The sequence below is a fragment of the Triturus cristatus genome, chromosome 1_2 (genome assembly GCF_964204655.1).
Source record: "Triturus cristatus chromosome 1_2, aTriCri1.1, whole genome shotgun sequence".
NCBI classification, from domain to species: domain Eukaryota; kingdom Metazoa; phylum Chordata; class Amphibia; order Caudata; family Salamandridae; genus Triturus; species Triturus cristatus.
In genome coordinates this window covers 1,094,704,203-1,094,727,996 of record NC_140580.1, presented here as the reverse complement: position 1 = coordinate 1,094,727,996, position 23,794 = coordinate 1,094,704,203, and the positions used below count along the sequence as shown (strand labels likewise).

Sequence of the window (23,794 nt, the reverse complement as noted above, 5' to 3'; positions counted from 1 at the left end):
AGGGATTCAGAGCACTGTTGCCATCCTGTACCTCTTCTGCATGAAGAACCACATTGGAGGACAGATAGGACCTCTCTGCTGCACACCTTACTCTTGTTTACGTATTCACAATGTAAACATGCAGTACAAATCTTAATGCACATTAGCATTGTCGTGATTGTGCATTGAATGCCACTTAATGTCATTGAATGATGGATTTTATAAGCACCCACTTCATAGTCATTGCATTAGGCCTGAAACGCAATTTTAATTTGATTAATTTTGTTCAAGCTGATGGAACATTTTAGTCTATGAAGGAAATTGCCATAATGGCTCTTGTATTAAATTTTCCATTTCCTTAGAGTATAATGGAAGATGCAGCTTCGATCTGCACGATGACGCTGTAACCAAGTTTCAGCTTCTGTCCCTAATGCGGTGCAAACTTACAAACGAATACTTCTCAGATGCTTCCAGAGCAAGAATGTTTCCAGCCTGGTATTGCAAAGCTGGGGGTGAGTTTTGCATGTGAGCTCCTTGTGAAGACCACACCTGGTCGACAGTAACACTAAGTCAATAAAGGATTAAAAATCTACTAGAATTTGGGACGTGGCTGGGAGAAATGCTGTCAGCTGGGGCACCACACTGAAGGCCCTCTGGTTTAGTTTTCGGTAATGCAAGATACATTACAAGGATCAGCAACAAATGCCGCAACGCATCTGAGGAACTTCAGGCTGATTGCTTCTGGATTGGGGTAGATCATGTTTGGAGTGTACCTTTGATTCACCTTAATAAAATGTTTAATTGGCGAGATATTCATTGTTATAGTGATAATTCATACTCACAGGATTTACTGAAGAATAGAACATAACAAAAACGAATCATTATAAAATACTATGGTTTATGTGTGCTCTGATTTTGTGGGTTCGTGCGGGACTTAGCGGATATGAAACCCCAACTGGGTGTGATACAACTCCAACATTTTTGGAATAAGACCCGTCACACTTCGACACACTATTGGCCTTGTTTAGAGGAAGTTGTTACATCCTTTGTCGATCAGCAAATTGGTGCATGCAGCATCACAACAGATTTAGTGCTTCAAATAGGGACAGCATGTATTTAGGTGTTCCTACATTCATAGTTGAAGCGTTAGCAGCAGCCTTATGGTAATGGTAATCACCAACATGATTTTACAGCGCCGCAGCGTGGTAAAAGCCTGATCATAACTTAGTAAAGCACCTTATATGTATATGTTGTACAAACCTCAAACTTGTATCGCCAATGTATCCGAATGCCTGACTTATACTTCGTTTGCACACTATCACTTTGTATTTATATTTACTATAAACGTCACTCATGCATTTGCAGCTATGACAACTCTGTAAAGCACTCTGATACCTTTGGGTCAAGTTTGCACTATGCAAAACTCGAACAATAAATAAATAAATGGGGAGCAGTCAGGTCCCATCCCTGCAGTGAGGCTCATAAGATGAAATCCTCCTCCATAAGGTGATCAGGAGTGAGAAGCAACAGAGAGGAGGGACTGCACACAGCAGGGAAGTTCAACCCATGCAGGGCCCTTTTGCCTCCTGGCTCCCATGAGAAGGTCCATGCGGCGCACATGTTGGATCCACCGGGATAACACATTGGAGTGCACTATATAAAGGAAAGGACTCCTGCAAAAATTAGACCAGTAGCCTTTATTGCAGCTTGATATCAAAGCAACCACTTTGTTAGGAAAAATGGGCACTTGCCCATCTTCATCTGATGAACCTTTTTAAGTACCTTTTTTAAGTCACAATATTTGTCAAACAGCCTGAAGCAAAAGAGATGGGGATGCAAGTCTCTTACAGGGACTACATAATTCTCAGTATCTTCGGGGACAGGTGAGCCTCGAGCAGACTGGCGGTGGCTCCATTGGAATTCCAGATTACAGCGTGGTGACTATAGGTCTGGATGCCCCAGCCTTTAGTCTTTGACCCACTAGTTGAAGAGTAATTATTACATGACCTACCTTTGTTGCCTGATCACACCCCTTGACAGCACTATATCATATAACAACCTTAAGTGCACATGTGCTGTAACTATTCTCATGAAATAACACTCAAACACCCATTTGGTTCTAGTTCGTGATATGTAAAACTGAGGAATAGAATTAATAAATAAATGAACTATTAATTATAATTATAACACTTTCTGCGGCTCCTTGGGACTCTACTAAGTGACAACAGAACCAACATTCACCAACATGCCTACAACACTCTAGATACGTCTTCTCGCTAGACAACCAATGACGTACGCACCATCTGCATCCTATTCAAAGAGGCTGCTCAGCACTCCATCGGCCTCATCAACTTGGATTCCTTCTATTTGCCAGGAACAAAAAGCCAGAACTAGTCCACACCTTGATTGATGGATTCAAGCTCCAACTTCGACCCATGACAAATCACTAATTTTCACCCTGGACACCTACCTCAACCTCAGGGGACACATCTACAAGAAAACCAAGACAACCTGATACAGCTCTCAACTAAAGAAAGTGAAACTGTTCCTCCCAGAAAGAGATTTAACAACTGCTGTTGAAGCACTAAAACTCTTGCATCTGTATTGTGGCACGGCCCTTCTCCCCAGCCTCCCAGACACCACATTGTCTCCCGTAAGAACATCCCGCACACCACAGCATGCCTCTTCAATGGTCTGATGAAGTAGGACATCAAACCCACCATAATGGAACTTCACTGGCTGTCCTTACTGGCACACTCCATCTGCAAAACCACAGCATCATCAACAAAGCCATCACGACTGGCACACCAGTCTGTTAATCTGACAAGCTCACCATAACCCGCTGCAGCCCAATCACCATCAGGTTGAAGGAAATAAAGTGCAAAGAAACCAAGTCAACATCCCTTCTCCATCCACGGCCAAGGACCTGGAACAACATCTTGTTATTCATTAGGACCACCATTGCCCGGCTCATATTTAGGAAAGGAAAGCAGACACGCCTTTTTAAAAAACACTACATCACAGTGAAGTAAAAGCTCACTTCCACTCTTGGAGAACTCATCTGCCCAGCCTATCTTGTGTCTGAATCTTTGCTTTTGACCCTATACAGCGCTCAGCCGCCTTCTGGCTAGGTTTACAAGAATAAAAACTACAAACATAAATACAAGATAGAAAAGTGCTAAATGTGTAATCGCCTTACTGAGTGCATATTCAACGAAAGCTTCAGTCATTCTATAGGAAGGCCTTTACGTTTCTTAGATTTACAATAAACTTTGAAACTAAAAGGCGCTAATGATGACCTCATGGGTCTGTTCTCGCTTTCGAGATTGTTACAGTATATCACAGTGCATACAGTGGCCATAGGGAGAGATTAGCCATAAATGCAGGGCTTTAAGTGGGATAAAAAACTAGGGGGTCTCTCAAAGGGGAGTGGTCAATGTAATAAAGGGCGTGCATTAAAAACACGTAAGCTAAAAATCTGTGCTTAGCATAGTGTGCCGCCCAACTTGTATTTTGCGGTTTCTGTCATTGCATCCATATATATGATACAACAAGTAACATCATACCTTCAACAAGTCAGGACTATTGGCTTTGTCAATGGTTGTTAGTTGCATAAGATACATAAGCAGCAACTATGGCTTGTATATAATATTGAAAAAGCTTCCACTTAAAGCCCTGGTGACACCACCACAATGTTGCTGCTCCCGAGTTTGAAAAAGAAAAGGGGAATCCAGAGAGAAAATGACTCTCTTTAAAGGATTCTCATCTGGTATGACCTCATGCCGTAACTTCTCCACTAGTGAGAAGTGAGCAGTGTGAGCACGTGCACATCGGTGTGCCTGCTGTTACTGCAGTCCGGAAAAAAAACAGACCGCCAGAGCACAAAACAGAGCCCGATAGAGACCTGTTTCCAGGCCTCCTTTAAAAAAAGGGCTAGATTGAGAAAGCAAACTAGCCCTGGCAACTATGTCGGACTGTCCCTGTGGAGGACGGGCAGATGCAGGGTGGGACTGGTAGGAAACACTGCTACTGCTTTTGTTACAGGAGGCAGATATTGCAGCACTGCTACAAAACAGGACCCGAGTGACAAAAACAGCCCCCACTTGTCCAAACCTGGCCCCACACCCTGGTGACCCACCAGGAAAATGCCTGCTGCCCGCTACGACTAGTCCGACCCTGCCTCGTATACATCTTGTATTTTTTTTTACCCCGCTGTGGGGCTCATAAGTGTACAAGTGCAGGTACTCACTATCTCAGAGTGTCCAAGGTGTTGGGGGTAAAACTCTGCCCCTACCCAATAACGAGTGATCATCAGGTCAGAGCTAAAAGCACCAACCTGCTGGCTCGAGGGCACAGTCCTCCTTCTCCGTTACAGAATTCTCCAGGATGAAGGTTTTAGATAATCCAGGGCATATGATCATCAGGTCAGAGCTAAAAGCACCAACCTGCTGGCTCGAGGGCACAGTCCTCCTTCTCCGTTACAGAATTCTCCAGGATGAAGGTTTTAGATAATCCAGGGCATATTTAAGAATTCCCTTGCGCCATGTTCCTTTGTACACCAAAATGTTTTCAGACAAGATGTTCACATGCGACAGAGCTCACGAGACCGCCTTCCCAGACAATCCCCTGCACATAAGCAGCGCGGAGCTAACATTTTCTGCTGTGCAATGAGGGCTCTGGCTGTACACAAAGAAGTAGCATGGCAAGCATGCCATGGACCTGTGTGCAAGCAGAAGATGGCCCCTTTGATTGCTGTCTGGGTAGTAAATACAAAGCAAACACAAGGCAAACACAAGGCGATTATGAACGGAGCGCTGAAACTTTTCAGACACTCACCCCCCAATCACAGATCTGGTTTGAATCATTCTTTAGCTCACTTCGCCACCTCAGTTCAGACACAGCTATATGCAAATCAGTCTTGACCCTGTGCCTCATGGGAACACTCCAGCCCGAACTGCCAATCCAGGTATTTCCTGAACCGGAAACAAGCATCCTGGGACCGGTTTCTGGGTAACACCCTTCATCAGCCAGGCTAGCTTGAATCCAGTGGCAAAGTGAGCAATGTACTCACGTCTGGGCATTGCTGCCAACTTAGGGAGAACAAAGCAAACACAAGAAGATGATGGACACAGCGCTGAAACTTTTCAGACACTCACCCCCAGTCATAGATCTGGGTTGAATCCATCAATTCGCCACCTCAGTTCAGACCGGTCCCAGGATGCTTGTTTCTAGTTCAGGGAAGACCTGGCTTGGCAGTTCGGACTGGACTGTTCCCAGGCAATGCTGAATTATAAACAAGGCAGCCTCCAATTAGAAGACAGAACCACTAAAAATAGTATCCCATTCGCTGGACATCGAGAGAAGAAAGTGTTCTGAGTTAGGTGGGTCACGGGCTGTGGTGGTACTAGGGGAGGGATATAAAAAATAAACGCACACACACACACACAGACACACATGCTAAACACTGGTGCTTTATTAAAGTCCTCAAAGTTTGAGAAATTGTGAGATACAGTAATACATTCAGGATCTCACAATTTTGGTCAAAAGAGAGAAAAGCAGTGGTGCCCATGTTAAGTCTAGGGGGGCTAGGTCCATGCTCTATTTTGAAAAAACCTATATAAGATAAATGTACAGGCTATCAAACTAAATAGCAATTTTAATAAGTGGTATTCCTAAATATCCGGCATGGATTCAGCTCTCCTGGACCTGCACTGGGCACCCGTAGGTAAAGGATTGAAGACCGATTGCCCTTCTTGGCCTGCTGTGATTAATGTACCAATGATGCTACATGATGCCTCCATGGTTCTCTGTTTCTTGGAGATGGGCCTGGGTGTACCACTGCCAGTAACTGACCCTTTGTTCATGGTTGTGATGCTTGCTCTGATAAGCTCACAGATGTTAGCTCTTCATCTGCAGAAGACGCCAAATCAAACTTTAAACAATCCAGGTGTCATTATTGCAACTGGGGGAGGCTGGTTTCTTTTACAGCACATGATGCACGTGAAATTGCCTTTCTGTGAGCTACAGAAACTATAGCAACAGAGAAGAAGATGAGATATATCAGACCCGTTGGTAGGTCTAAGTTGGTGAACCTTGACCTGGGTTTGCGGTCAGTGGGCATGAAGCTTGCCCTCCTTCAGGATTCTTTTGGGAATTTGCAACTACTGACACCTATGTGGACACTGGACCCACAAATCCCATGACTTTTTCCAACACCTACAATTAAATTTGCATATTCCATGAGAATAGTCCATATGGGATCAGAGAACTTTGGCCATCCTGCAGTATTCTGCACCAGACTGTGTTCCACATACAACTGGCAACCAGACGTTTTATGAACAGTAGGAGAAGGCGGTGAAAGTATCAAAAAGGAGGAGGCGGTAAACATTTTCATTGGATAGAGAAAGAACTGCTGTAATAAACATCAGTACATTTCAAAGGCACCCCTAATTTGGGTTAATTTAGTACCCTTTGCATAAGTGATTGAGCAGTGTCCAAACAAAAGTCAGAAAACCTCTAAAAGCAGTCGTGGCTAACAATGTAAATGAATACCTGACAGGACCTACTGTAAGCTCAAAGATGGTCAGTTAAAGAAAAAAGATTGGATATTTTTGGAAAATGCTAGTTGAGAGACAGAAGGGTGCAGAGCATCAAACGTCACAAAATTCACCGATTACGGCACCAAATAAACTTAAACTATGGGTGTCCCCCAAGGGTCCGCCCTATCTCCTATCCTCTTCAACCTCTTCCTGGAACCACTAGCAAATTCACTAAATACCGCAAACATTCTCTTCCATATCTATGCGGACGGCACACAACTTTATTTGAAAATCTCATCCCCGAAACATCATCATCTCGCTCAACACTACCCTAACATCTACTCAAAATTGGTTAACTGCGAACCATCTCCTACTCAACACCTCTAAAACTGAATTTCTTCTCATCTCTCCTACGAACCACATCCCCAAGCTAGACCTTTGGTTGAATCACCTCACTGCTTTCAACTGAACCCCTCTCATCATAGACTCAGCCAAATCTCTCGGTATCACCCTGGACAAGCACTTGAATATGAAAAATCATATCAGCAATGTGTGTAAGGGAGCTAATCACTTGATGAGGACACTTAGAAGTATCAAACCATTCCTCCCGCAAAAGGATTTCAAGCAGGTGGTTCAAGCATTGGTCTTGCCGAGACTAGACTACGGCAGCGCTACGCTCTGTGGTCTTCCCAAATACACCCTGGCTCCACTAAGGGCATCACTGAACGCTGCGGCCAGACTGGTCACAGGTACCAAACGAAATGACCACATATCCCCAATCCTAAAATCTCTCAAATGGTTGCCTTACGAAGCGCGAATTCAGTTAAAGATTGCCGTTCTGGCGCACAAAGCTCTGCATTTCAAAACTCCCATGTACCTAGTGCAAAAGCTTGAAATATCCTGTGGTGGCAGAGCCTCAAGAAGCGCTGACACTTTCCTCCTGAAACCACTCATCCTTAGCAAAAAGAGATCTTGTCACCGAGCCTTCCCCGGAGCTGCCCCAAAGATATGGAACTCTCTTCCACCGGATGTACGCAGAATCTCTTCAACGACTGCTTTCAAATTGGAAGCCAAAAGATTCCTAATGAACAAATTCTTACCTTAAATTGGCCAAGGTTCCTCAAGCTCGAATTGATTGATCTGCTGATACAACCACTGTACCTCACTTGATGCTGCTCAAATTCATTGATCCATTGATACAACCATTGTACCTTATTTGATACTGGTCTCCTTTACAGCATTATGTGTCCCCCCCCAGCCCGCTATATTCCTGTTTATTGTATGACTCTCTTGATTCGTTTGTCTGGGAACTATGTGATCATTCGTATTGTGCATTCTTACTTGATGTCGATATTGGACTTAGGTCCTTCCTTCCATTCGTTGTAAAGCGCTCTGATATCCTTCCGGATCATGTTCGCGCTATAGAAAACTTTATAAATAAATAAAATAAACTATCGGTGCATCCACCAGACTCTTCTTCACAAATGTCAGCTCTTGGGTAGGACAATACTGAGAGGGTACCTCAACAGGCAATGTTGGCAATGTTTGCACCTTTTGCGGATAGGTAGCCTTCCACATCTCCATGGTAAGCGTGGTCTTCGATGTATAAATACACATTGAACTTAACCATATGCACCGCGTTGCCACGCTTGATGCTATCAATTGTACATCACTTTGTTTACCCCAATATAAAGCTAGCTTAGCTTTACCTCCACACAATACATACTTCTCTTTCACCAACACAATGTTGAAACCTTTTTGATGCACAACCTGGGAAGAGAATGCAAAGAGAAGTTTTGACTAATTTTGCCAATTAAATGTTAAATATTGAAAATCTGTAATTCTATGGTAACTGCACCAGCCCTCGCCATTCTCCATTGTTTTACAACAGTTTATTCATGGAAGGTAAACAGCGTATAAAGATTCTAGTGTCAATCAGTGCCCATTGTTAACTGTGCGTCGAAGAAAACAGAGTTTTCAATGGAAACTACCCCAAAGTAAACATACAAACAGGGAACATGTGTAATATGACCTATACTGCGATCCTGGAGTTATGGTGGTTTGTGATTTCATCATATTACACGGTCACACCATCAAAGAATCGGAATGAAATGTGACACTCACTCGTCACACACCGCTCAGGCTTTCCCCTTGAGATTTACTGCAGTCCCTCACCAGAGGGCGTCGTTTTCAGGGACGGAGTAAAATATACCTCCGATTTTAAGTTCGATATGAATGTTTGCTCCACTGGAGCACAAACTGTCAATATTGAGAAACATCGCAACGCACGCCGTTCGGGAAGCGCTTTACGTCACAGGAGACATTGCAACTTAAATATATGGCAGGGCCAGGGGTGAACAATAACATCTACCTGCACAGTACTGGGACCTTCACAGTGGCCACCAGTGCCGACATCAGGCCGGCCTGAATCTCGAAATCCACACTGCGTCACACAGACATTCAGATTCGGGCGCTCTGCCCGACTCACCTGCCCGGAGACAGCCACTCCGCTCTCAGCTGCTCGCCGCCTGGCTTCGAGGCGCATAGACACCGCCGCAGACCCCAAACTCCGTGCCTTCTGCTGTCCGTCTCCAGACAGGACGGGACAGAACGAGAACAGACTGCACCGCGGTGTATTGATCTGAAGGCGGTGAAAATTCATGTTACTGAATCTCCCCGGAAAAGGCCGTATCACGGCTCCTGCCACGGCGAGGGCAGGCAAGTGCCCCGGGGCACCGACGGGGCCTGACGCATGTCTGGACAGCTCTGACATCCGAGTTAGGAGCTGTCTGCCATCAATAACCTGCAATGCCTGCAAGGTAAGCTCCCCTCATTCATAATCCACCGACCTCCCCCCACCACACATCAACAAGCGAGATCCATTGGGCTCACCAAACTGGACATTACACATCACATGTAAACTTATATTTTCGGATTTGGTTTTCTAAGGCTGGCTGCGTTTTCTTTCTTTTATTTTTTTTTGCAAAAGTTAGATACACCTAATCTTTGCCAACGGGCCGATATTTGCACTTACATCATGATTTTGTATGGGAAACGTTGATTCAACCGGTTCACAGTTGAATTGTTGCATCTGAAGGCATCATTTCATTGTATGCTTCATGATAACTCGTGATAACTCTCTCAAGCCCTCCCTCTAAATTTCTTAATACAATCAAATTGTGACATCACTCAGTGATAATGAAAAAAGTACAGTTGAATTGTGACGTCAAAATGCCTGCCACCAGAACTAGCAGTTGGCATACACTCGGGAATTACAACCATTTTATAAGTGACTTATGTGAAACTGCTTAAAAGATGATTCAGAACGAATTTAAAGCGGATTTATGTTTAGTTTCATAGTTCAGATTCCACATTTATTCTCAATACCCAAAACAAGAAAGCACATGAGAACAAGTATCTAAAAGAGGGTTGAGGGAAGGTGATTGTGTTACTTTGTGTTATATGGAATAAAATACTCCCTGTCATACAGTATGACAATATTGTAAATCAGCATTCTTTGATCTCATAAAGAAACTCAGCCTTTCGCCTCTTTCCTCTGGATAGTCAGAGTTCCTTGTTGATTTGTAACACCCATATAATGTATTATGAGGAAGATTATATTGTGTATAGTACACGGGAGCGTGCAATTCCTGCATGAAAGCCTATCTCTAATTTACTAATTACAGTACAGTTGTGCCCTCTCTAGCCACCTGCAATTATGTTGCGTCTCCACTGTAATAACTTATTACACTTGAGTTGTGACTGTGAGGTCATATTGCCTGCAGCAAAGTTGAAAGGCAGGTCACAGAGTATAATTACAGCTGCAGTTTGAGCAACCAAAATGAGATCTGGATTTTCTTTCACCTGATCTGTTTTTCGAAATGAACAATCATCAGCCGAAAGCATATATTTATGGCAATATGTTCATTTTCTGCGCTTTATATGTCATTAAAGGAAAGACAGAGTCTCTCTGTATGTTTCTACACACATCCTGAGCCTCAGAAGGTTTTGCAGTCTGGCTTATATTAGACTGATTCTAATATTGTTTCTAACAAATTGATAACTGTGTTTTGGTCTATTTAATTTTGTATTTCAGTTTTAATCTTCATGTCTGCAAACATCCTCTCTCTTTCATATGAAAGTGTGTCACACCAAGGATTTAAGTGTTTGTGGGAAGGGTGATGGTGGGACCATGTATTATAAGGAATAAAGTACCCTCTGCAGTACATTATAAGGATATTGCAAGTCACCTTCTGCCTTGTTCCGCTAAATGGTCACAGAACTCTTCACTAACTTGCAATATCCTTTTAATGAATGGCCCAGGGTACTTTTCCCATATATAATGCCAGACTTGTAAGTTGCTGCCTCAAATCAAATAAAACAAACTGCAGATACCTGTGGCCGAAGGGCAGTTAGAGCCCAGAGATGGTTAGACCTATCCATTGCAGCAAAATATTTTCAGTTTACTCCTGAGATTAACTCTTAGAAGTTATTCCTTGACCTTCACAAATCACCACTAGTTATTTATATAGGGTGCTTATGGGATTCTAAACTGATCATCTCACAGCCTCCGGAAAAGGAGGATGGCAGCTGAAATTTTATCAGCAGCATGATGTGAGCATGGTTGGGATCATTCAGATTATATAACAATTTCATGCCAGATGAAAACATCACTTAAGTGCTGCAGGTGGTGTAATAGCTGAGGAAAAATCAACTGGATGGGTATTCCCTCGGACCCACTTATGTTAAATGCTATCATCGATACATTGGGATCTCAAACCTCTTCTTCAGGTGAGACTGACAGTTATTTTCATCATAAATAATTGAAAATAACATTTGAGAATCTTATACTTTGTGTTTTTGAACTCTGCTTAATGAAACAACTAATAGCTTAATACATTATGGAGATTTTGAAAAAATACACTGACTTCATTTAAGTTATAGTTTCCCACCACATGGGACAATGGTATATTACATTAATTGAATATGGATTTGAATGTGGAATTATTAATGACAAGTTTTAGAAGACTCTGAAATTTAAATTTACATTGGAAAATCTTTATCCAAATTAGATTTGTTAATCTGCCAACTAGGAGTGCTACTGATAATACAGTTTATCTTGTAGACTAGAATTGTTAGGATGCATATGCTGTAACAATAGTAGATGACCTAGTGAGATGAGAACAACTAAAAATAATTAAAAGCTAAGAAAAAACACTTTAGTAAAGAAACATTAAATAGAAGTGCAAGTGAGGAGAAGGGGGTACTGAAAAACTAAGAAACAGGAACATGCCTGACAGATAATTTTTTAAAAGTTGTGGGAAAATGAAATTTAAAAATTGACCGGCGTACTCTAAATGTTCACTAAGCCTCGATTTGTACTGTTGTGCCTGATAGGTTTACCGTGGGAAGCATGTTCTGAAATCAAGAGCAATTTCTAAGATGGATGCCTTCCATGAAATAAATGCATGTCTTGTCATCTGTTCACTTGTCAACTTGATGGAAACGTTTTGCCTTGCTTTTCAGAAGAAGCCTGGGTAAAGAGGATGTGGGTCATTCAGGAGCCAAGGATCTTTGTATCTGGATCAGTCAGACAATGACATTTGTGTAAGATCAATGAGTTGCCTGGGTTTCATAGCTGCTTCTTCATGGCCGGGAAAACCTTATCATCAGTCCCTACAGACAGCATGTCAGTGGTCCATGGAGATCTGATGGAGGAGAACAGCGAGCCAGGTGTCAGACACTTGCACATGAAAGGGTTGGCAGGACTTGAGAGCTCTTATCCTAGAAATGATAAAACATGAAGGATTTTACATAAATAAGTGGGGTCTTTGATGCATGGGTATCCATCGTGCAACTGATAATAAATTGGAATGAGCACCTGCTGTTTGGTAAAATCAACAGTCAAATAGGATTTAACATTAGACGTATAACTAGCTAATCATATATTAAGAGAGTTAAGTTTGAGAAAATTAAGAAAGCATGAGGGTTAGGGCAGTGGCTAATTTCTTCTGTGTACAAAATGGCCACTAGAGGCTTTGTTTTGTTAGAGGTCATCACAAGAATGGGTTATAAAACATCTTATGTTCTGCTCTCGTTTGTACTACCACTGCTTTCTGGTCCTTTGGATCTCTCGCTCTTCTTCCTCAAAAGGATGGGAAGACTGGGCAATGCTCTGACCAGCTGCCAATGAGAGTTGCTGTCCCTCAACTCCATTGTAGACATAGAGAACTGTAGCTGCAGTAAGTAAAGTATGCCTACAAGACTAGAAGATGTCATTCTGGCTCGCAGTTCAGAAACCAGCAGTGGGACAGACCTCCATAGGTAGATGAAGGCGGACAGCTAAGGCAGCGAAGAAGGCTGCTTAATAGTGGAGAAGTAAAGGTGGGGCAAAGGGTAAGGCTGGGACAGCTGACGGAAGAATGCTGCTGCTCAATATGCATCAGGGGATGAGACCCGGCAGCACCCAGTCTCATTGCCCTGTAATATGTCTCCCCACATTGTGTGAGGAGCCACTGAGATGCCAGCAGGGTTTGACCAGCTCCCCTATTTCCCTGCCCAACTCCACATAAGGTAAATACTAGGCCTGGGCGGAGTTTGACAAAAAAAACTCTGCTCAGATCCATGGAGTTCTGCAAGCAGCCGATTGTGGTAAGTCACACTGCTCGTGCTGATTTTTAGCACCAGGGTTTTGTCCCACACTGTAGACTCAGCGTGAATGGCACCACACACAGCGCAAGAGGGACTGCTTCTTTCTGCCGTTCAAGTAGATGTTCTACTAGAGCAGCAGCTTCCTAAACGCAAGCAGCAGCTTTCTCAACACGAGCGGTGGCGACCTGCCGCGACCGCCTGCATTGAGAAAACTCGCCGGCAGGTGGTCAAGCATTTGATTTTCCCCGCTCACGCTCGCCAACTTAACATTGGCAAGCTGTGAGAGAGGAAAAACTCCACTTAGTGGTGTGTTTCGGAATTCCGTGCTCTACACGGAGCGCGGAGTGGCAAAAAATCTGCAAATTCCGCAAGTGGAGCAGAGTTTACCACACAGGTTTATTAAATAATCACTTACTGCCAAAGCAGGGAGCTAGGAAGACGAACCCTAGTCGATTGTGCTCCAAAAGATGTAGAAAACTCAGTTAAAGTAGTGAAATAAATTATCACAGGCCACAGCTACGGAGAACATGTCTACCCCCTGGGCATGGAGAATCAAGGGGGAGATGAGGTAGCCCAAAAGCTGTGTCATTTATGTTTGGCAAGGATATATTTGTATAAATTAGCTGTGATATGCTAATTAATCCAATACAAGACGTTGATGCCTTTGCTGCTGTTAAGATCACCCCAGGAGCCATATCAAAATTAGCCTGTCTGTTCCAGTAATTAATGTATGCCAGACTCATAAAAACGTCTGGGTACATAAGAATAAATTAATCAAATTCATGAATTATCATTATTCAAGAATATGTATCAAAATGAGTACATTTTAAAGGAGAAAACAAAACGCGTCCTCTGGTTGTTCGTTTATGTGGTGATTAAAATTAACAATATTTTTCACATATTCGTGAATAATGATGGCTCATGAGTTAGACGGATATATATCTACTTACCACAACACTTTACAATTTGGATCATTATGAGTGATGGTATTAAATCCGTAACAGCGAGAATGCAGAGAGTATTAAGAGCTTAAAAGAGGCATGTCAGTAGCGCACTGCTTGCATGGCCAAGAACGTAGACAGCTGAATGCCGCACTCAGCAAGGAGTTGGGCACATCCGCTGCACAGACCCGACCAACGTTTCTAAGTTCACAGTCACAGGTTGGGGTGCTTTGGGAGTCATGTAGAACGTTATGTGGGAAGAGCAGATGGGGGGAGTATCAGATGGTGGTGTATCCAGTAAGACCCACCCAAGATCCCCAATCCAAGATGGAAGAAGCTTTTTTCAGTGATTCCAGTTCCTGTTTAAGTCACATCTACAAGAGAGGTATCTGCTGCAAGGAGTAAGTTCAATGATTTTTGTTGCATTCATCGCTCATTTGCCACTGTTTTTGTCCCTAATTTTTGATCCTTTGTAGTGGACGACTCTGCTGGATTTCTCCAGGATTCTTCCTGCTCTCTGATGTCAGGGAGAGCTTGGTGCCTTCCTGTTCAGGATTCCCAAAGAGCCTTCCTCTGATTTGGATGCCATGAGACACTTGAAACCCTTCACATGTACCATTAAGTGAAGTGTGGCTCCTTGGCTGCTGAGAGGACTTGTCCTGCCTTGGACAATGAAGAAGGTGAATCAACAGACCTTCTCATCACCCAGTTCTTAGGAGAATGGACATTTTTGACTTTAGGAGAATGGGCCAATGGGACATGTTGAAACAAGATACCTTTGATTTCTGCAACCCATTGTGGCATGGATAAAGTACTACATACATTTCTAGCTGGGAATGTAATTATGATTACTCAGATTCAAACAAGATAATGAGAGATAAATATTTACTGTCACTTGAAGTGGGGTAAACAGATTCATTATAATTATTGAAGTGGGTCCATGAACAGTTATTGTTTTCCTCGTTATATATGTGGAATCTCTTCAGATGGGGTGTGCCTATGTTGATTTTTTTTCTTTTTTCCTTTAACTCAGGTTATGCAAATAAATGTGTGATTTGCACTTTCCTTTGTCTAGAGTGCCCTATAGTGCTGCAATGGTAACTGGTTGTTTTCGCATCGGCAAGGGCCAGGTTTGTTGTCTTATGTTTCCTGGGTTTCTATTCAGGGTTTCCATCCAGTCCCACTCATCAAGCCTATCTCGAGCACATCTTGTAGGACATGTAAGGTAAAGTCATCCATACGGACAGACATTTGAATGGTGATCCACACTTCCCTGGTGGTTACGTTTGTCATTTTTGTATGTGTGCTGCAGTGGTCTGTTCACCTCTCTATTTCTGCAGCCATTATCCCTAGAGGGTGCGGAGATGTCACCAGTAAAAGTTGTTACGCCTTGGAGCACAGCCTCACCTATTTGGTGTGAGTCTCCCAGCTTTGAGCACCGGTTTACTCCCGGGTTTGAATCTGAATGATAGGCTCATGTTTTGAAGCATAGTCTCACTCACTGGTTGTCAATTCACTTTTTTGGGTACAACGAAACTGTATGAATGGAGGTCTTACTTATTGGATTTAAGTTTCTTCATTAATGGTGAGTCCCTTGGCCTGGGCAGGGTTCGGTGGGCGCTCGGTGTAGTACCACAAGCGGCAGAATGTGGTAATTCACACTGATGTTAAGCGCCAGGTGTTTGTCCCACGCTCTAAAATCAGCGTGAACGGCACCACGCAGAGCTTTTTTCTGCTGCTCAAGTAGATGTTCTACCTATAGGGAGCTTCCTCAGCGCGAGTGGCAGGTTTCTCAATGCAAGCAGTAGAGACCTACCGTGATCGCCTGTGTTGAGAAATCTTGCTGGGAGGTGGTCTAGTGTTTTATTTTCCTTGCTCTCCAACTTAACGCTAGCGAGGAAAAACTCTGTTATGCGCCGCTACGTGGAGTTTTTTGGAACTCCGCAATCTACTCAGAGAGCAGAGTAAGAAAAACTCTGCAAACTCCACGAGCAGAGCGGAGTTTACTGCCCAGGCCATATTAAGGGTAAATCCAACAACTTGTTGTAAAGTCACAATGACATTGAAAGGGTCATAGATGGCACCCATGAAACAAAATATAAAAAAATCAAGAGGAAAATGCTTTTTTACAACTCCCTCCATATTAGAGAATGCATTGTTTACGATAATGATTTATTTTAGCAATTACATATGTTGAAATAAGTGTATTAATCATTCTTTAATACATTTATTCATATACATTTTGAAAGTATAAGGTATGCTGAGCACAAGGATATTTGTTTTATGATGAGAAATTCAGTCAACCTCATATTCACAGGACTAAGGGGGAGATTTACAACAATTTTATGCCATGTTTGCATCACAAAAGTGACAGAAATCGAGGGAAAATCTTTTTTTTCTGAAATAATGTGAATGTAACGCAACGCAGTGCACAGTGCTGCTTTGCATTACTTAGCACCAAGAGGACGTATCATGGGTGTTCCCTTGCAACCACCCAAGGTTTCTTATGCTGAACCCAATTTACTAAATAAAGTAGACCGGGTTTAGCATCAGAAAACTGTATCCTTTTGAAGTAGGCACAAGGAAGGAAAGAGACATGCTTTCATTTGTCCTTCCTTTTCCGACTTAGTAATCGTGCTGCACTGTACAGCACCTATAAAAATAGGGAAAATGGTTTAAGTCAGTCTCTACATAGTATTTTGTACTGGAAGGGTGCCATTCCAAAACAAAACCTATGCTAGACTCACTGAGAATCCCTTGCACCATGGTACAAAGGTGTCTCTGTGGTGCACAGCAGCTGATTTCAGCGCTGGCGCTAGGGAAGAGGGAAGAGAGTGACATATTTCAGTACATTTGGCAGTCTCCTCCTTTCTCCTTTTCAGACAGTGCAGCATTTGCAGCTACTGCACTGCGCTGCGTGAAAAATTGTTAAATCTGCATATAAGAAAAGGAGAAAGCCATCAGAGGAAGTGTGAATAGGGCTCTGGGAATACACAGAGCAACCTGGAGAGCCTTAACTATCCACACATGCAAATAATAACCATCATTACCGTGTGTGTATACAAAAAATGCAGTAAGCAAAAGATGTTTATAAGCCTGGAAGGTGCCAGTCTAGATTGCAGCTCAGAAATTTGCAGGGTACCGAACTCTCAAGATAGCTGAAGGAGAGCATGTAAGCTAGCTAGGAAGTAAGGCCACATGTACGACCATTTCAGTGTGTGACTCGCAAATTGTGATTTTTTTTTGTGGCTAGCAATTAGTGAGTTTCAAAATGCAATGTACAACAGCGTCTCAGATACTGTTTGTGATTCCCAAATGGGTTGCAAGGGATCTGGCCTCATTAATATTCATGAGGCAGGTTGCAATTTGCGACCCATTGAGAATGACCAGCAGTCAAAGGGTGACTGCTTTTTCAATAATTATTTTTAAGCTAGCCTGGCTGAAGAGGGCTGTTAGCCCAAAACCGGTCCCAGTATGCTTTTTTCCAGTCCAGGGAAGACATGGCTTGGCAGTTCGGGCTGGACTGTTCCCATGAGGCACAGGGTCAAGACTGATTTGCATATAGCTGTGTCTGAACTAGGATGGCAAAGTGAGCTAAAGAATGATGATGGATTCAACCCAGATCTGTGACTGGGGGTGAGTGTTTGAAAAGTTTCAGCACTCCGTTCATCATCTCCTTGTGCTTGCTGTGTTCGCCCTAAGTTGGCAGGGTATGCCCAGACGTGGGTCCCTTGCTCACTTTGCCACCAGATTCAAGCTAGCCTGGCTGAAGAGTGCTGTTAGCCCGAAGCTGGTCCCAGGACGCTTGTTTCCGGTCCAGGGTAGACATTGCTTGGCAGTTCGGGCTGGACTGTTCTCATGAGGCACAGGGTCAAGACTGATTTGCATATAGCTGTGTCTGAACTAGGGTGGTAAAGTGAGCTAAAGAATGATGATGGATTCAACCCAGATCTGTGACTCCAGGTGAGTGTTTGAAAAGTTTCAGCACTCCGTCCATCATCTCCTTGTGTTTGCTGTGTTCGCCCTAAGTTGGCAGGGTATTCCCAGACGTGGGTCCCATGCTCACTTTGCCACTGGATTCAAGCTAACATGGCTGAAAAGGACTGTTAGCGCGAAACCGGTCCCAGGATGCTTGTTTCCGGTCCAGGGAAGACATGGCTTGGCAGTTCGGGCTGGACTATTCCCATGAGGCACAGGGTCAAGACTGATTTGCATACAGCTGTGTCTGAACTGGGGTGTCAAAGTGAGCTAAAGAATGATGAAGGATTCAACCCAGATCTGTGACTGGGGGTGAGTGTTTGAAAAGTTTCAGCACTCCGTCCATCATCTCCTTGTGTTTGCTGTGTTCGCCCATTGGGAATGACTGGCAGTCAAAGGGTGACTGCTTTTTCAATATATATGCTCTTAAAAAACATTTTCGCTGCCAATCATTAAGCGGAAAGAAAGTTGCTTACCACTTACTTGAAGTAGGAGGTAAACTGCAATGTTTGGTGACCGCATTCTGGTCGCAAAACAATTGTACATCCCCCTGCGACTCTCTATTAGGAAGGTATGCCCTTGGCATGCCCCTTCCTAATAGAGACTCGCATCACCTATTTTGTGAGTCGGTAACAAGTTACCGATTCACAAAATAAGGTTGATACATGCTACAGAGCGCGTTTGCGGTCTCAAACGTCCTGAGTTGCTTACGGACCGCTAAAAATGGTCGTACTTGTGACCCTAAGTTTCACAGTGGAGAAGCAGCAACACAGGCTAACAGGCAATCCCTCGAAATAACCTCCTGTCACTTCCGACACATTGTGGCCCTGGGACAGCCGATGTGGAGAGCAGGGGCAGGGGCCCCAAGCTCCAGGGGGCCCCCTCAGCACAGTACTCTGGCTGCAGAGCACCTGATTGAGCTCAGAGGGACCCGCCCCCCCACGTGCCTTGCAGGGAGGCCCCCTCAGGTTTTGTTACGCCAGTGGTGGAGAGTGGAGATGGCCAGAGGCAGGTGAGACTGGACAGAGAGACAACGGTAATATGAAAATCGAACTGTAAATGACAGCACAACATGACCGCAGTAGTGTGTAGGAAAGGGCAGGGACAGCGTAAACGACAGGTGCGGTGTGGTACGAGGTGGGAGTGAAGTGATGCACAAGTGAGGAAAGGACAGCCACACCCTGCAAATAGGAAACAGATGTTAGGAGTGGAACTTGGCCTCGACGCTTCTAGCATGCTGGCCACTGGAAATAACAGGGGGGGTGAAAATCCGTGTAATTTGCTTTCATGCAATTACGAGAAATGTCGGCAAAGTTACTCAAAATGACATGTAATCCATTTGAACCAAAGCACAGCAAACAACTGCCCCTCCCATGTCTGTGGGTTCGCCGTGAGTGTTCGCCATGTATGGCGCTTTCATGGCAAATCTTTACCACAAATTTCAGAAATTTCACATAGCAAGCTTATCTTGTAATTCACACAATTACGCGACCTATGTCAGTGTAATTTACACTTAATGTATAGATCATTAAATAGCAGGTACTTTGGCTCAGGGGCCAATGAATGTGAAGTCCCCCCTGCACCCTAATTAATCCTTACATTGTACTAGTGAAGTAGTCATGGACTAATTGATTACATTATTATTCATCTCAAAGTGCATTTCTGCGGCTTTGAAATCGAAAAGAATAAAAATCATTCATTCTGAAAGGCTTCTCTAATTTAGGATAATTTGATGCTAATTTAGAAGGTGGTGGTTAGATACCTGGGAACATTGTTGTGAAGGCTGGCTGGTGTGCAAGTCACTTCGGCACCTTCCATTAGACTATGATTATTAGCTCGAATCCTCGTTCTAATGAGCTTTTCATTAAACATGAATGACTCAAGTGTGAGTTTCTAAAAACTAACCTGAAAATGAATGGCACCTTTTTTAGTCGGTGTCTCATTATAATCTGTTTAAAACAAGACTGTACAGCACATCATTTTGAGGTCTGCTTGACAGTAAAGCTGTCTGCAACATGCAGTGCTAACAATTCTTTAAACTCTACATACAATGGGCTTTGTCCAGAGGAGTATAACCCCCTTACAAAAGGGGGTGGTGATGGACGGAGCATCAGAACCAATCAAACACTCAGACCCAGTCAACAGAATTGGGTTTGATCCATCACCGTTCTTTAGCCCACTCTACCACCCCAGTTCAGACATGGCCATATGCAAATCAGTCTGACCCTGTGCCTCATGGGAACAGTCCTGACCGAACTGCCAAGCCATGCCTTCCCTGGACCGGAAACAAGCTTCCTAGGACCGGTTTCTGGCATTTCAGCCGTCTTCAGCCAGGCTTGCTTGAATCCAGTGGCAAAGTGAGCAAGGGACGTCTGAGCATACCCTGCCAACTTATGGCGAACAAAGCGGTACAAAAGGGGGTGTATAACCCCCTTACCGCAAACTACTGGGTATTTGGGTATCCTTCCACATGGTGCTTCCATTGAAATGCATATGGGACTATTTTACTGATAGAAAGTGCACTCAGTGAGCATGCTGTTTGCCACATTTAATCTCCCATGCACATTCTACACTGAAAGCAGTAATTTAATACTATTTTTGTCAGCACTGGAAAAGCCAAAAGAGCAATATTTAATGGGATAAACAGCATTTGTGCATACATTAGTAAATAGCAAATGCTTGCGTGGAATATCACGCTTATGTTTCGCATGCATGCCTTTACAATGCATGTTTTACAATGAATTGACCTTTTCAGTGCGTTGTATTAGATTGAGGTGCTTTACCACGCTTTGGCTGGGGTGATGACTGATATACATATATATGGAATAAAGTACCCCCTGCCATACAATATAAGGCTATTGCAAGTCATCAAGGATTTCCATGACCCTAGTGAGGAATGAGGCAGAATACCTAATTCCTTTATAAGTTCATTGTGCTTCGAGGTGAAATGTAATATCTATATCTATATATATTCACTGGTCATTGGTCAACCTATTTTGGATTTATTTGATCGTTTTTATATCCAATAATCATTGTCAGAATCCAAAAGTAGAGAGAGATAAAAAAACAACGAAAAAAACAAAGAAAAAAAACAAGACCAAATGCAACTGTTTTTTTGTTGGTATTTTACATGTATCTGCAGGTGTCTTTCCAAACATGCTCAACAGCTGTTAGTATTTTGTCTATGTCCATGCTGGGCAGGTCATGTGATGTATTTACGTATTGCACTAGCACTTTAAAAATGCACTGAAATTGCGCGCTGACATGTCATGTGAACAAGGCTCTGTGGAACTGAAACGCGTCATGGCGACAAAAGGAGTGAAGTAAAGTCACCTTAGCACTCATATCGGGTCCGTGTCCATCTGTTCGGTGTGGATTTTGCCGGATGTGGAGAAGAAAGTGATATATAGATATATATATAGATATAGCAGCAACTGAGTGGTTACATCATTTTTTTATTACTGGCAACTAGGTGGAATGTGGTCACCACTGCATAGTTACAGTTAGAATAAACGTTCCATAGGAAGAACATTTTTGTCGTGTCAATAACTTTTGACGCCGTTTTAAGAATCGTCACAAAACTTTCTAAAAAGTAATTTCAACCACCTCAGCTCCATCTAAGAAAATGATTATACCATTTACCTTTTCCTGCCCCAAACCCCCAAAATCCCTTAACTCACTTTTGCTTCTATCAGCCATTGAACCCTACAAACCATTGAACCATAAAATCCGTAACCTTCCTTCACCTCTACCCATCCTTGAACTTCAAAAATCCCCTTACTTCCCTTTTTAACTACCCACCTTTGAACCCTAAAAAACACTGACCACCCTTTACCACTACCCAGCCCTGACCCCCAAAACCCTCATACCACCTAAATTTTTTTTTTTTTTTTATTACATTTATTTATGACATAAAAAAAAATACTCACATGCGTGGTAAAGTATTTCATGGTAAAGTATCAATTCAAAATGAAAGGCCTCCGTGGTATTTACCTGCAGCGTACTTACCTGCGTGGTAACGTCCATTGGGCTAAAATCGGCCATGTAAAACTGTATGCTATCTGTATACAGTCTTTACGTGGCAGATTTTGGCCCACAGGACGTCACATGAAAGCCAGACCTTTTGGTTTTGCCAATGCTTGCTTTACATTATTTTCTTGAAAAAAGCTCACACTGAATGCAGAGGCACTGAAGGCTTAAGGTGATTATGTTCAATGAGCACCCATTATCTAGTGCTTAAGATCAATTCTGCATGTGCCTGGAAGCCCTTCGTGAGTCTAGGACATGAGAAGAGGCGCTCAGCCCAGTGAGAGGGAGGGGCTGAGGTATGCACTGCCCACAGGCATGACCTTGGATGACCTCTGTCACCGGTACGCTGCTTCACGCAGAAGCTCTGGTTTCCACAGACCATGCATCTAAGGTTTCTCACAGAAAAGTGGCGTCATAGGAACACATCCAGAGTGTCCCCAAGGCTGGATTCAGGAGCCTTTGTTCACTAGGACAGGGAGTCTCTCCCAGACTCACGTCATGCAATATTACTGTCCTTTTATACAACTTTGTGCAGACACTGCTCTCAAAGAGGACACACTCAGAAGGGGAGTGCAAGCAAGAAGTGAGCACGTGCTTGTGGCAACGAGTGCACGCCTATACACTTTTACTCTCATGAAAGAGAGGCAGTAAGGCTGAAGTGGCGAGTGTGTGTGCACGAGTGGCCATATTTCCTCTTATGTTTCTGAACTTGAGGGTTGAGGGGGAGTCTACCAGAAGAGACACCAGGCCGCATAAAGCCAAAGCCTAAACTTTAATGGCTTGAACCCAGGCTGGCCCAAACCTTATGCAATGCAGACGAGCCCCTGGGGCGACAGCGATGCCTGAATCCATTCAGCCATCTGAATGTCCTCAGTACACTGAGCTCTTTGGGTTTCTGCATCAGATCTTCTTGGCAGATTATCACGTGGACTCAATGACTTTTCTACACTAGTCAAAGCTGTGCAAAAAAAGTAGAATATAAAACAAGCACAAGCTAAGCCAAGAAAGTGACGATGCGAGTGTGAGCGATAAGATTGTGCCGTTTGCTCTAAAACATGCAACGAAACTGACATGTACAGGTGGATTCTAACATTAACAAGTAAACCTCGTTTCAGTGCGTCCAGAATGAGTGATAGATTTATTTCTCAGGGATCCTATTTTGCAGCATTTATCTTTGCATTTCAAAGTCATTGAGAGACGTTCCCCAAAGTTGCTTCTTGATGACCTTTTGATGACCATACGGACCATAACAATGTAGCAGTTAGCTATTGGGTGCAAAAACAAGATGGCAGGTAAAAATGGACTCATTAGTGGCAGGCGCATTGCATAATTGTGAATTGTGTCATAAAGCGCCATTTGCCGAGAAGGCTTAAAAACTAGGCTGCTCGCATGAGTACTGGCCTCACCTCCTGGAGCCGAGCTGGCTGGTGGACTTTCAGCCAGAGAATGAACGCAGAAGCCCTGATGTCCTATGCACAGTGAGAAATATATGTAGAACTTTTTGCAAGATGACCTTTGGCAGGGCTCATCTTACACAAGGGCATTGCTCTAGAGAGCAACACTATGGGCCGGAGTCACAAAGAAAGGTAGTGAATCTGCAGCCATAGCCGTACTCCTGTGAAGGGGGCACATCTACAGGAGTACACTTGGAAAGCTATGCGAGGTGCATTTTTCCTG

The 23,794-nt window shown here is 43.5% G+C and overlaps 1 protein-coding gene across 4 annotated transcripts in view; it reads right to left on the bottom strand.

Moving 5' to 3' along the window:
* DAB2IP (DAB2 interacting protein) overlaps positions 1-23,794 on the bottom strand; it is a 1,477,580-nt gene that overhangs the window by 984,550 nt on the left and 469,236 nt on the right. Inside the window, exon 1 of one of the 4 annotated variants that reach the window (XM_085613694.1) lies at positions 9,007-9,023. The exons of the other annotated variants lie outside the window; for them this stretch is intronic. The gene's annotated coding sequence lies outside the window, so the exon portion shown is untranslated. Of the gene's footprint in view, positions 1-9,006; positions 9,024-23,794 lie in introns of those variants that run through there. 4 annotated transcript variants of the gene reach the window in all.